The following is a 14480-nucleotide window of genomic DNA, read 5'->3' as shown; positions in this document are numbered from 1 at the left end:
ACTATACCCCTAGATAAATTCCCTGACGGGTGTAGTTTCAAAAATGGGGTCACTTTTGGGGGTTTCCACTGTTTTGGCACCACAAGACCTCTTCAAACCTGACATGGTGCGTAAAATATATTCTAAAAAATGGAGGCCCCAAAATCCTCTAGGTGCTCCTTTGCTTCTGAGGCCTGTGTTTCAGTCCATTAGCGCACTAGGGCCACATGCGGGACATTTCTAAAAACTGCAGAATCTGGGCAATAAATATTGAGTTGCATTTCTCAGGTAAAACCTTCTGTGTTACAGAAAAAAATGTATTACAAATGAATTTTGTAAAAAAAAATGAAATTTGTAAATTTCACCTCTACTTTCCTTCAATTCCTGTGAAACGCCTAAAGGGTTGAAACACTTTCTGAATGCTGTTTTGAATACTTTGAGGGGTGAAGTTTTAAAAATGGGGTGTTTTATGGGGGTTTCTATTATATAAGGCCCTCAAAACCACTTCAGAACTGAACTCGTCCCTGAAAAAAATAGCCTTTTGAAATGTTCTTAAAAATATGAGAAATTGCTGCTAAAGTTCTAAGCCTTGTAACGTCCTAGAAAAATAAAAGGATGTTCAAATAACGATGCAAACATAAAGTAGACATATGGGAAATGTTAATTAGTAACTATTTTGTGTGGTATTACTATCTGTTTTACAAGCAGATACATTTAAAATTAGAAAAATCATAATTTCTTCAAATTTTCTCTAAATTTTGGTGTTTTTCACAAATAAACAATAAATTTATCGACCAAATTTTTTCACTAACCTAAAGTACAATGTGTCACGAGAAAACAATCTCATAATCGCTTGGATAGGTAAAAGCATTCCAGAGTTATTACCACATAAAGTGACACATGTCAGATTTGAAAAAATGGGTCTGGTCCTGAAGGCCAAAAATAGCTTGGTCTTGAAGGGGTTAAAGAGGCCCTGTCACCAGTTTATTAATAACCCCTTTCCTAACTAATCTAATAGCTGCTATGATGCTGATAACTACAGTGTGAATTGTTTTAAAAAAACGTTTATTATTTGCCAAGTTATGAGCACTTTTCTAAATATGCTAATTTGGCTATACCTGCCAAATAGGAGGTGACTCTTTTCACTCTGGAGCAGTGTAATGTTTTCTGTATGATGCTGTCCAATCAGCATACAGCTTCACTCCGTTCCCTGCCCACCAACACAGCCTGATCATATAGTATACAGCTTCCATTCCCAAGTGTGTATTCAACTGGTTATATCTCCGGTTGTGTCACAGCTAGAACTGCGATCCTGGTGTCATATGTAAGATTATGCCATATGCCATCATATGCCAGCAGAACCGCTTTTCTAGGTGGTTCACAGCCTAAGATATGGCTATTTGAAGAGATTCCCCTTCCCTCCAGCTTTAATCTCACACTTTGTGAAGCAGCTTCATGCTGATAGGACAGAGGATGTGATGTAGCTCCACCTCAGGAGAATCGCTGGTGTTGACACCCACTTGGCTAGTACATCCTCATTTGCATATTTAGAAAAAAGCTCATAACTTTTAAGATAATAAACGTTCTGGGACACAATTTTCACTAGCGTTATCAGTGTGACAGCGTCTATTATATTAGATAGGGCATTACTAAACTAGTGACAGATCTTTTTTAAGCCAAAACCTGAATTGGATGCAAGAGAGCACACATATAAGAGTAGGAACACACTAGGCATAAACACTGCAGGATGTTACACAAGACTCATTGTGGAAATACGCAACGGATTCATTGTGGAAATCTGCAGCGTATTACAGCATCAGCAGTGTGGGTGAGATTTCAACAAATGTCGACCCCTCACAGCGGAAAAAAGAAGTCGAAAAAAAGTACATAAATTGACCTGCGGTGCAGTTTCCTCAACCGCAGCATGTCAATTAATGGAATCGCAGCTCTTCTGTTGCGGCTTTCCCCCATTTAATTGAATGGGGGGCTTAAAGAGTCTCTGTGAGCACATTATAAGTGCCCTATCTTCTACATAATGTGATCGGCGCTGTAATGTAGATTACAGCAGTGTTTTTTATTTAGATGAGTTTTGAATTATGACTTATTTTAGATTTATGCTACTGACTTTCTTAACCCCTTCCCGCTTTGGCCACTTTTGACGTTCCTGACATCGACTCATTTTTCAAATCTGACGTTTCCCTTTATGTGGTAATAACTTCGGAATGCTTTTACCTATCCAAGTGATTCTGAGATTGTTTTCTCGTGACACATTGGACTTTATGTTACTGGCAAAATTTGATCGATATGTTCAGTATTTAATTCTAAAAAACACAAAAATTTAGCAAAATATTGCATTTTTCTCAATTTAAATGTATCTGCTTGTAGGACAGGCAGTTATACCACACAAAATTGTTGCTAATTAACAACTCCCATATGTCTACTTTAGATTGGCATCGTTTTTTGAACATCCTTTTATTTTTCTAGGACGTTACAAGGCTTTGAACTTTAGCAGCAATTTCTCACATTTTTAAGAAAATTTCAAAGAAGCTATTTTTACAGGAGCCAGTTCAGTTGTGAAGTGGCTTTGAGGGCCTTATATATTAGAAACCCCCAAAAAGTCAACCCATTTTAAAAACTTCACCCCTCAAAGTATTCAAAACAGCATTTAGAAAATTTCTTAACCCTTTAGACGTTTCATAGGAATTAAAGCAAAGTAGAGGTGAAATTTACAAATTTCATATTTTTTTGCAGAAATTAATTTTTAATCCAATTTTTTTATAACACAGAAAGTTTTACCAGAGAAATGCAACTCAATATTTGTTGCCCAGATTCTGCAGTTTTAGGAAATATCCCATATGTGGCCCTAGCGTGCTACTGGACTGAATCACCGGCCTCAGAAGCAAAGGAGCACTTAAAGGATTTTGGGGCCTTATTTTTATTAGAATATATTTTAGGCACCATGTCAGGCTTGAAGTGCTCTTGCGGTGCCAAAACAGTGGAAATCCCCCAAAAGTGACCCCATTTTGGAAACTACACCCATTGAGGAAATTATCTAGAGGTAAAGTGGGAATTTTGACCCCACAGGTTTTTTGCAGAAATTATTGGAATTAGGCCATGAAAATCTACATTTTTTCAAAGAAAATTTAGGTTTAGCTAGTTTTTTCTAATTTCCACAAAGACTAAAGGAGAAAAAGCACCGCAAAATTTGTAAAGCAATTTCTCCCAAGTAAAACAATACCCCACATGTGGTCAAAAACGGCTGTTTGGACACACGGCAGGGCTTAGAAGGGATGGAGCGCTATTTGGCTTTTGGAGTTCAAATTTAGCAGGAATGGTTTGCGGAGGCCATGTCATATTTACAAAACCCCTGAGGGGACAAAACAGTGGAAACCCCCCACAAGTGACCCCATTTTGGAAACTACACCCATTGAGGAAATTATCTAGTGGCATAGTGAGCGTTTTGATCCCACAGGTTTTTTGCAGAAATTATTGGAAGTAGGCCCTGAAAATGACAATCTAAATTTTTTTAAAGAAAATGTAGGTTTAGCTAATTTTTTATCATTTTCACAAAGACTAAAGGAGAAAAAGCACTGCAAAATTTGTAAAGCAATTTCTCCCGAGTAAAACAATACCCCACATGTGGTCATAAACAAATGTTTGGACACACGGCAGGGCTTAGAAGAGAAAGAGCGCTATTTGGCTTTTGGAGATCACATTTAGCAGGAATGGTTTGCGGAGGCCATGTCGCATTTGCAAAGTCCCTAGGGGACCAAAACAGTGAATAAGCTCAAAAAGTGACTCCATTCAGGAAACTACACCCCTTGAGGAATTCATCTAGGGGTATAGTGAGCATTGTGACCCCCACAGGTGTTTCATAGAATTTATTAGAATTGGGCAGTGAAAATAAAAACAATCTTTCTTTCTTCAATAAGACGTAGCTTTAGCTCAACATTTTTCATTTTCTCAACAAATAAAGGAAAAAAAGAACCCAACATTTGTAAAGCAATTTCTCCCGAGTACGGCAATACCCCATATGTGGTCATAAACTGCTGTTTGGGCACACGGCAGGGCTCAGAAGGAAAGGAGTGCAGATTTTGCTGGATTGGTTTCTGGGTGCCTGTTGGACCAAAACAGTGGAAACTCCCCAGAAGTGACCCCATTTTGAAAACTACACCGCTCAATGCATTCACCTAGGGGTGTAGTGAGAATGTTAACCCTGCAGGTGTTTTGTAGAAATTAGTGTGCAGAGTGAAAATGGGATTTTTTCCATAGATATGCCAATATGTGGTGCCCAGCTTGTGCCACCATAACAAAACAGCTCTCTAATTATTATGCAGTGTTTCCCGGTTTTAGAAACACCCTACATGTGACCCTAATCTTTTGCCTGGACATTCAACCAGGCTCAGGAGTGAAAGTGTACCATGTAAAATTGAGGCCTAATTTGTCGATTTACAAAGTATTGGTTCACAACTGCAGAGGCTCATATAATAAAAAGAAAGTGTCCCCATTTTGTAAACTGAACCCCTCAAGGCATTTATTAAGGGGCATAGTGAGCATTTTCACCCTACAGGACTTTTCCATAAATGAATGCGCTGCGGATGGAATGCGGATGGAATGCGTTGCGGATTAATATTTTTTCCTAGATATGCCATTTCAGTGGCAAATATGTCATGTCCAGCTTATGCCACTGGAGACACACACCCCAAAAATTGTTAAAAGGGTTCTCCCGGGTATGGCGATGCCATATATGTGGAAGGAAACTGCTGTTTGGGTACGCTGTAGGGTTCAGAGGGGAGGGAGCGCCATTTGGCTTTTGGAGAGCGGATTTTGCTTGGTAGTAGATTTGTTTGAGTATTGCTGGTGTTTCCGTTTATAATGTGGGGGTACATGTAAGCTGGGCAGAGTATATCAGGGGCATAGTCAGGTGGTATAATAATGGAGTAAAAAAAACAATCAAATGATCCATAGATGTGTGTTACGCTGTGAAGCAATCCTTTCTGCACAGGCCGGTGTCGCACTGATAAATGTTCTTTCTTATGCCCCTTTTGGTCCACACTCCGCACCTTTGCAGTTTGGGGAATTTTGCTCTAAAGTGTTGTCCTGGTATAATACGGGCACCGTCGCTTCCAGCAGATATGTTTGGGCCCTCCCTTTCCTGGTTCCCTAATTTTAAAGGAACAGTGTCATGGCAAATAATTTTTTTATATGTTAAAGATGTTAGTGCTGTAATAAAAACGTTTATATTCATTTGTGTGTTTGTGTTTTACTGTTTCTTATTTTTACACTTTTTCTTCCCTATGGGGGCTGCCATTTTTTGTTCCATTTCTGTGTGTGTCGATTAACGACACACACAGACATGGAGTACGGCAGCCACAGTCCCATAGGGACTGTGAACGGCTCCCGTCCCATTCACGTCCGTGTACGGCGTCTGTGTGGGAACTGCGCATGCGCCGCTCCCACACAGTCCTATTCGAAATTGGCGCCGTCCGGCGCCATTTTCCTGTGGACCGGAAGTCGCGGCCGGACTGTAATATTACTACTTCCGGTCGCGGCTTCCGGACTTGTGCACATGGAACAGCGGCAGCAAAGGGAGCGGACGGGCCGGAGGGAGCCGCGGCGGCAGGAGCAGGTAAGACATTTCAATGTATGTTAGTGTTTGTGTGTGTTTACTACTGTATGTAAACCTACTACACTGTGGGTTACCTCAAAAAATGGCGACACACAGTGTAGGAGGTTAAACCTTTCAAACCCCTCGTTTATCCCGGCACTAGCCAGGATAAAGGAGGGGGGGGATGCTGAGAGCTCACTAGAGCGAGGGCTTTTAACCCAATGTTGCAATGCTGCCACATTGGGAACAGCTCCATCTAGTGACCAAAAATGGGTAGTATTATAAATTAGAAATAATTTATAATATTTCCTGGACTCGTGCAAAAAAAATAAATAAATTTGAACAATGTTTAATCACCCACACACTAAATGTTTAATTTTTTAAAAAAAAACATGTTTTTAGGGCAACACCATGCCTTTAAGGCCTTGATAAATCGCCTCTTGAAACAGAAGAAATGTTCCCCTCGGGCACAACTGCATATTTTTTATTTCCTGACTTATTGTAGCCATAACTAATTTTATTTTTTCATAGACGTAGTTGTATGAGTGCATTAGTTTGCGGGACGAGCTGTAGTTATTATTGGTACCATTTTGGGATACATGCAACTTTTTGATCATCTTTTATCCTATTTTTTGGGAGGCCAGGTAATCAAAAAAACTGCAATTCTGGCATAGTTTTTTTTTTTATATATACAGCGTTCACCACGCGTTATAAATTACATGTTCACGTTATTCTGCGGGTCAGTCCGATTCCGACGATACCTAATTTATAGAACTTTTTTATGTTTTACAACGCTTTGCACAATAAGATTTCTTTTGTAAAAATAATATATTTTTTCTGTCGCCATGTTGTGAGAACCATAACTTTTTTGTCGACGGAGCTGTATGAGGGCTTGTTTTTTGCGAGACGAGCTATAGATTTTATAGGTACCATTTTTGGATACGTGCGACTTTTTGATCACTTTTTATTCTAATATTTGTAGGGCAAAGTGACCAAAAAACAGAAACTCTGGTATAGTTTTTTACATTTATGTTTTACGCTGTTCACGGCGTGCAATAAATAATATAATATTTTATACCTCAGGTCGTTACGGTCGCGGCGATACCAAATACATATGGTTTATTTTTATTTTTCAATAATAAAGGACTTGATAAGGGAACAGGGCGACCGTGTTTTATTTTATTACTTGAAACTTTTATTATGTTTTCAAACTTTCATTTTTTTTCACTTTTTTTTACACTTTTTTTCAAGTCCCACTAGGGGACTTGAAGATCCAACTGTCAGATTTTTTTTTTCTAATACATTGCGCTACCTACGTAGTGCAATGTATTAGATCTGTCAGTTATTCACTGACAGCAAGCCGATTAGACTTCGCCTCCCGGCGGGGCCTAATCGACTTCCGTAATGGCAGAGTAGGAGGCCATTGTGTCTCCTGTTGCCATATTAGCAGTCTCCAGTCCTGATTGCTGGTCAGGGCTGGCGATCTGCTAGCAACCGCTAAGATGCAGCGATTGCTGCATCGAAGGGGTTAATGTCAAGGATCGGCGCTAGCTCTAGCATACAGCTGACTTCCACTGCTGATGACGCCGGATCAGCTCCTGAGCCGGCGCCATCTTGCCGGCGGCTACGAAAGCCGTTCAGGCTCAGCCGCCGGGCGGGTTCTAACTGGCTTCCGTGCTAGGCAGATTAGGCCTCCGGTTGCCATTGCAGCAACCGGAACCCCGGCAATTTCATTGCTGGGGTTCCGATGAGCTGCAAACACGTTAAATGCAGCGATCGCGTTTTAGTGCTGCATTTAAGGGGTTAATGGCAGGGATCTAAGCTAATTTCGGTCCCCGCCATTACAGCCGGATGTCAGCTGCAAGATACCGCTGACATCCGGCGATGATGGCACCGGCTTAGCTTCTGAGCCAGTGCCAAGCATTTGGCGTATGGATACGGCAAAATGCGGGAAGCACTAGCTTTCCATGGCGTACCCATACGTTAAATGTCGGGAAGGGGTTAATAGCCAACTGGGTGTGTTTTTACTTTTTTTTTTTCTTTATCAAGATTTTTATTTTGAAAAGTTTTTTTAACAGCATATAAAACATTGTACACCATTGCCCAAAAAAATTGCACGCAGTACAAAATACAAATTTTCACAGTGTATGAACAGTATATGAAATGCATGAACATCAATGGGAGGTAACCTCCCAGCCATCTAAAGTAAGTATGAATCAAAATACGGTGGTACTAACTGTACCATGTTCACATAAAGATAGTGCAATAAACATGGGGACCAGGCCCCAGTGAAGTAAGAGTTGGTACGTATAAGTGCCACAAATATAATATAACGCCAACACAAGACACCAGACAACAAAGGGAAACACAGACAGACATAGCGCATGGAGTAAGATCACAGAAGTTGCTCAGAACCTTCCATCCAGCCAGAGAGGTAGGTGTTTTTACTTTTTGACCAAGTGGGCGTTGTGGAGAGAAGTGTATGACGCGGACCAATCAGCATCATACACTTCTCCATTCATGTACTCGGTACATAGTGATCTCGCGAGATTACGCTTGCTGTGCTGTATGTTCCACACAAACGTTACCGAAGTGTCGGGATTGTGAATAGACATTGCGTCCTGGCTGGAGGTGATGTCTATTAACTCTCAAGACACTTCAATAACATTAATGTGTGAGTAAGTGACTGCACATCATGATCTAGAGATCACTATGTGCTGAGTAAATGAATGGAGAGAAGTGTATGACGCTGATTGGTCAGCATCATACACTTCTCTCCACAACGCCCACTTGGTCAAAAAGTAAAAACATGCACAGTTGGGCATTAAGAAATTCATTAGCATAAATTTAACATAGGCCATAGGACATTGATCGATTTTCTAAATAAAAAACACTGCTGTAATCTACATTACAGCGGCGATCACATCATGTACAAGAGAGGCCACTTATAATGTGGTGACTGAGCCTCTTTAAACCCACAACAAAGTGGTGTGTTTTGCAACAATTGGAGCGAAATCAGAGCGATTGGGAAATAGCAAGAAAAAAAAACAAGTTATACTTAGGGCTTGTTTACACGAACGTGTATTACGTCCGTGCAACGCGCGTGATTTTCACGCGTGTTGTACGGACCTATGTTAGTCTATGGGGCCGTGCAGACAGTCCGTTTGTTTTGCGCAGCGTGAGGCCGCTGCGAAAAACTCACGACATGTCCTATATTTGTGCGTTGTTCGCGCATCACGCACCCATTGAAGTCAATGGGTGCGTGAAAACCACGCATGGCACACGGAAGCACTTCCGTGAGACAAGCGTGCTTCGCGCAACAGCACTGAAAGGGATGAATGAAAACAGAAAAAAAACACGTGCTTTTCTGTTTACAAACATCCAAACGGAGTGTCATAATGATGGCGGCTGCGCATCATATGGTGATGACATACGGAGCTGTTAAGTGCCTTTTGCGCACGCAAAACTTCGCGTTTTTTTGTGTGCGCAAAACGCACACGCTCGTGTAAATTCGGCCTAACCCAGAGTTCCCTGCTTCTTCTCGAATCCAGCCTCTGGGGATGACGTTTCATCCCATGTGATGGGCTGCAGCGGTCACATGGCCTGCAATGTCATCCTAGGAGGCCGGACTACGCACAGAGAAGAGGGAGGAGGTAAGTATGAAAGTTGTTTTTTTTTGTATTTTCCGGCACTGCTTTACGCAGCGGAAACTCTGCCGGAAAACGCACCACAATGTGGTGCGATTTTTCAGACGCCATTCTCTGTGATATTCAGGGCGGATACGCTGCGCAACTTGACGCAGCGTATCCGCACCGAACACGCTGTGTGTGTTCCTAATCTTAGGCTTTCCTTTATATATTTTTTCTGTTTAGGTTCTGGGCTTTGCAAAAGCTGCACTGTGTGAACAATGCCTAATAGGCCATATACCTAATAGGCCAAGTGTTTTTAAAAATTATGGTTAGGAATAGTTCTAATAAGCTTGTACCATAAGGAAAAACAAGGTTGCTGTTTGAAACATTTCCAGATATACCGGAACTTGTGACTCTTTTGTTATATTACACACCAATCATGCAGCATCCACAATACAAAAGTCAATGGTATAGCAAACATCTATATACAAAAATGTCAAGTTACACTCAGAACATGTACATACTGAGATACAGACATTTACAATGATTCACGCCATCAGATCATGCTGACACGTTAGTCGTCTGGGTTTGTATGTCATACAAGACAATGACACACTACTATATATGTGTAGGCTTTCCCCATTAGTAACATCAACCAGTTTTACAATCACTGGTGCCTCGGAGCATTATACATACAGAACGAGTAGTTATACATCGGCACGTCAATCCGTTTCGAGTTTACAGCAATATTCCAGAACCATGAATCAGCCCAAAAAGGAATCTTAATAATGATGAATTAAGACGCGGCATGTCCTGGAATGTCTGTATAACATGTCATTATGACATCTTCAATATATAATTACTTGTGGCATGGATAATGGATTCTTACTCATGTATGACGCTCTGAATCTGTTATAGGTCAAAGCAATACTTTATACACTAATGTTATACAAATACCATTCACTGCATACGGTGGTAAGGGTGGTGCATAAACTTCTTAAATACCAAAGATTTTTAATTCATTGAAACACAAACCAGCTAGAGACCCCAGGTGTTGTATAAGATTAAAAAAAAACATGGCTGCTTTCTTCCAGAAAAGACGCCGCTCTTGTCCGTGGGTTGTGTCTGGTATTGCAGCGCATCATTGTTCCCTTCAAAATGGGATAAGCTTTAATACCAGACACAAACCATGGACAAGAGCGGCGTCTTTTCTGGAAGAAAGCAGCCATGTTTTTTTTTAATCTTATACAACACCTGGGGTCTCTAGCTGGTTTGTGTTTCAATGAATCAAAAATCTTTGGTATTTAAGAAGTTTATGCACCACCCTTACCACCGTATGCAGTGAATGGTATTTGTATAACATTAAGTTACATTTTCACTGGTCGGTGGGCATAATCTGTACAGGTGGAGAAGGGGTAGTATATCCGTGACATTGTCAATACCACAAAAATTAGGTAATGGGTGGATTTATTTTTTACTTTTTATTTCCAGTCTTTTATTTTTTCCTAGCTTTTTTTCTTAAGGGTATGTTCACACGCTAAACAAAAAACGTCTGAAAATACGGAGCTGATTTCAGAGAAAACAGCCTCTGATTTTCAGCCATTTTTTATGCATCAAGCTTTTTTTTGAAGCGTTTTTTTTACAGCCGTTTTTGGAGCTGTTTTTCTATTGAGACAATGAAAAACGGCTCAAAAAAATGGCTGAAGAAGTGACATGCACTTCTTTGTTACAAGGCGGTTTTTTATGTTCCGTTTTTACAAACGGCCGCGTAAAAAAACGCCTTGTGGGAACGAAACGCAGTTTTTCCCATTGAAATCAATGGGCAGATGCTTGGAGGCGTTCAGCACCCGTATTTTTAACCGTTTTTTGGGGCTAAAAATAGCCTGTGTGAACATACCGTGAGGGTATGTTCACACGGCAGCGTCCATTACGGCTGAAATTACGGAGCTGTTTTCAGGAGAAAACAGCTCCTGAATTTCAGATGTAATGGCGAGTGCAGCCGTTTTTCGCAGCGTCCATTACGGACATAATTGGAGCTGTTTTTCTATGGAGTCAATGGAAAACGGCTCCAATTATGTCCCAAGAAGTGACAGGCACTTCTTTGACGCGGGCGTCTTTTTTTAAAAAAATGAGCGTCGGCACAGAACGTCGTAAAGCCCATTCAAATGAATGCGCAGATGTTTGCCTGCGCATTGGAGCCGTATTTTCGGACGTAATTCGAGGTTAAAATGCCCGAATTACGTCCGTAAATAGGGGTGTGTGAAACCAGCCTTAAGGTATGTGCACACACACCTATTACGTCCGTAATTGACGGACGTATTTCGGCCGCAAGTACCGGACCGAACACAGTGCAGGGAGCCGGGCTCCTAGCATCATACTTATATACGATGCTAGGAGTCCCTGCCTCGCTGCAGGACAACTGTCCCGTACTGTAATCATGTTTTCAGTACGGGAGAGTTGTCCTGCAGCGAGGCAGGGACTCTTAGCATCGTACATAAGTATGATGCTAGGAGCCCGGCTCCCTGCACTGTGTATGTCAGACAGCCAGTGTATGCCCAGCCTTAGGGCAGATTTACACGAGCGGGTGCGTTTTGCGCACGCAAAAAACGCTGCATTTTGCGTGCGCAAAAGGCACTTAACAGCTCCGTGTGTCATCACATAGGATGCGCGGCTGCGTGATCTTCGCGCAGCCGCCATCATTATGACACTCTGTTTGGATGTTTGTAAACAGAAAAGCACGTGGTGCTTTTCTGTTTCCATTCATCCTTTTGACCGCTCTTGCGCGAATCACGCAGTTCGCACGGAAGTGCTTCCGTGTGCTGCTCGTGATTTTCACGCACCCATTGACTTCAATGGGTGCGTAATGCGCGAAAAACGCAGAAATATAGGACCTGTTGTGAGTTTTACCCAGTGGACTCACGCTGCGCAAAAATCACTGACAGTCTGCACTGCCCCATAGATTAACATAGGTCCGTGCGACGCGCATAAAAAAAAAATAAAAATCCGCGTTGCACGGACGTATTACACATTCGTGTAAATTCGCCCTTAGGGTATGTGTACACACGAAATAAAAAACGTCTCAAAATACGGAGCTGTTTTCAAGGGAAAACAGCTCCTGATTTTCAGACGTTTTTTAAGCCACTCGCGATTTTCACGGCTGTTTTTGTAGCTGTTTTTCTATAGTGTCTATGAAAAACGCCTCCAAAAACGGCTGGAGAAGTGACATGCACTTCTTTTTCACGGCCGTTTTTTTACGCGGCCGTTTTAATAAATGGCCACGTAAGAAACGGCCCGTTGGAACAGAACGCCGTTTTTCCCATTGAAATCAATGGGCAGATGTTTGTAGGCGTTCTACATCCGTGTGGACATACCCTTAGGCTGGGTTCACACGAGCGTGGCGTTTTTGCGCACGCAAAAACGCAGCGTTTTGCGTGCGCAAAAGCCACTTAACAGCTCCGTGTGGCTGCAGCATATGATGCGCGGCTGCGTGTTTTTCACGCAACCGCCATCATAATGACACTCCGTTTGGATGTTTGTAAACAGAAAAGCACGTGGTGCTTTTCTGTTTACATTCATCCTTTTGACCGCTCTTGCGCGAATCACGCAGTTCGCACGGAAGTGCTTCCGTGCGACACGCGTGGTTTTCACGCACCCATTGACTTCAATGGGTGCGTGATTCGCGCAAAACGCCCAAAGAACGGACATGTCGTGAGTTTTTTTCAGCGGACTCACGCTGAGTTAAAATCACGGACATGTCTGCACGGCCCCATAGACTAATATAGGTCCGTGCAAATCACGCGCGTTGCACGGACGTTTTTAACGTTCGTCTGAATAAAGCCTCACTCTACATTGAAGTCTGTAGGCCATACACACCGGGCTGTTTCTGCATTTCACATAGACTTTAGTGGAGAGTGGCCGTCCATGCTAGTCAAACATCTGTGGCATATCCCCTCAATACGCCTGCCGCCCTGGATAACGCCTTTAGGCCAGGATCACATACAGTTTTGATGCAGTTTTTGTCTGTTTTTTTTTTTTTTAGCCAAAGGCTGAAGTGGATCAAAAAGGAAGGAAAGGTATAAAGAAAAGACTGATGCATCTCCTTTCTTTTGTGTCCACTACTGTTTTTTGGCTCAAAGAAGAGAGCCAAAAACAGCCACAAAAACGGCAATATATGTATGATCCTGGCCAAAGGGGTTATCCGGGAAGTAAAAATTGTTTACACGTACGTAGCATGTGACTGCTGCAACCAATCAGAGGGCTCAGCGGCCATATGTTGTATTTTCGGCATTATACGAGTCCTCACAATAGAGCCCTGCTGAGCCCTCTGATTGGTTGCAGCGGTTACATGATACGTACATTTAAACAAGCACCGGAACCGCCGCCGAAGCGACAGCGCTGGATCGCCGGGGCAAGGATAGGTAAGTATTGCTTTTTTGTCAAACATGAAAGGAGCAAATTTTTGGAAAGTTAAGAAAAACCTTTCTGAAAGGTTTTCCTACTTTATTTGAACAGGATCGATCCCTATTTAGGCAAGAAAAAAAAAACATGTGGATAAAACACAGACCAAAAACAATAATGTGACTAATCCCTCAGGTAAAAGGGGTATTCCTAATTTACACATGGGAATCCACGGGATATGCCATAAATGTTTGATACAGATCTAGCTCTGATCTCCTGAACCCTGTGCTGCCTGGTGAAGCGTGCTTGGCTGTTTCCGTCTCTCCATTCATCAGTCACCTCACCAGGCAAGACGGGGGTCAGGTGACTGCCGTTCTGGGGACAGGTGCACATCCCCGAGCTGGGACTCGCATCTATCAGACATTTATGGAATATCCCATGGATATACCCTTTAAAGGAGGTTTTGTGGGGACCGAAAATGATTAGCAGGTACTCACTGCAGTAGATGACTACACTCACTAATATACATTCCGGTCCCCCGTTGCGCTGATTCTGAGATTTTATGTTTCATATCGATTTTTTGGGAATTTCGACAGAAGTTGGATACACAATGTGCATATTATAGAGTCATATGACATTTTAGCTTCTTGCAGGAAGTTAAGAATCGGTATCCATCAGGTTATTGATTCTGATATTTTAATGGATTTTTACAGAGCTGCCGGGGGACCAGTAGTCTAGTGGCGCAGTCTAACTTCATGACTCGTACAGTGAATACACTGCTGATACTTTTCGGTCCCTACATAACCCCTTTAAGGTCATACAGGGTGTGAAATATTTCTTACTCCACCTCATGGCTGTTGTACATG

Source organism: Rhinoderma darwinii, chromosome 1 (assembly GCF_050947455.1).
Source record: "Rhinoderma darwinii isolate aRhiDar2 chromosome 1, aRhiDar2.hap1, whole genome shotgun sequence".
Classification (NCBI taxonomy): domain Eukaryota; kingdom Metazoa; phylum Chordata; class Amphibia; order Anura; family Rhinodermatidae; genus Rhinoderma; species Rhinoderma darwinii.
Note: the sequence above shows the minus strand (reverse complement) of the source record.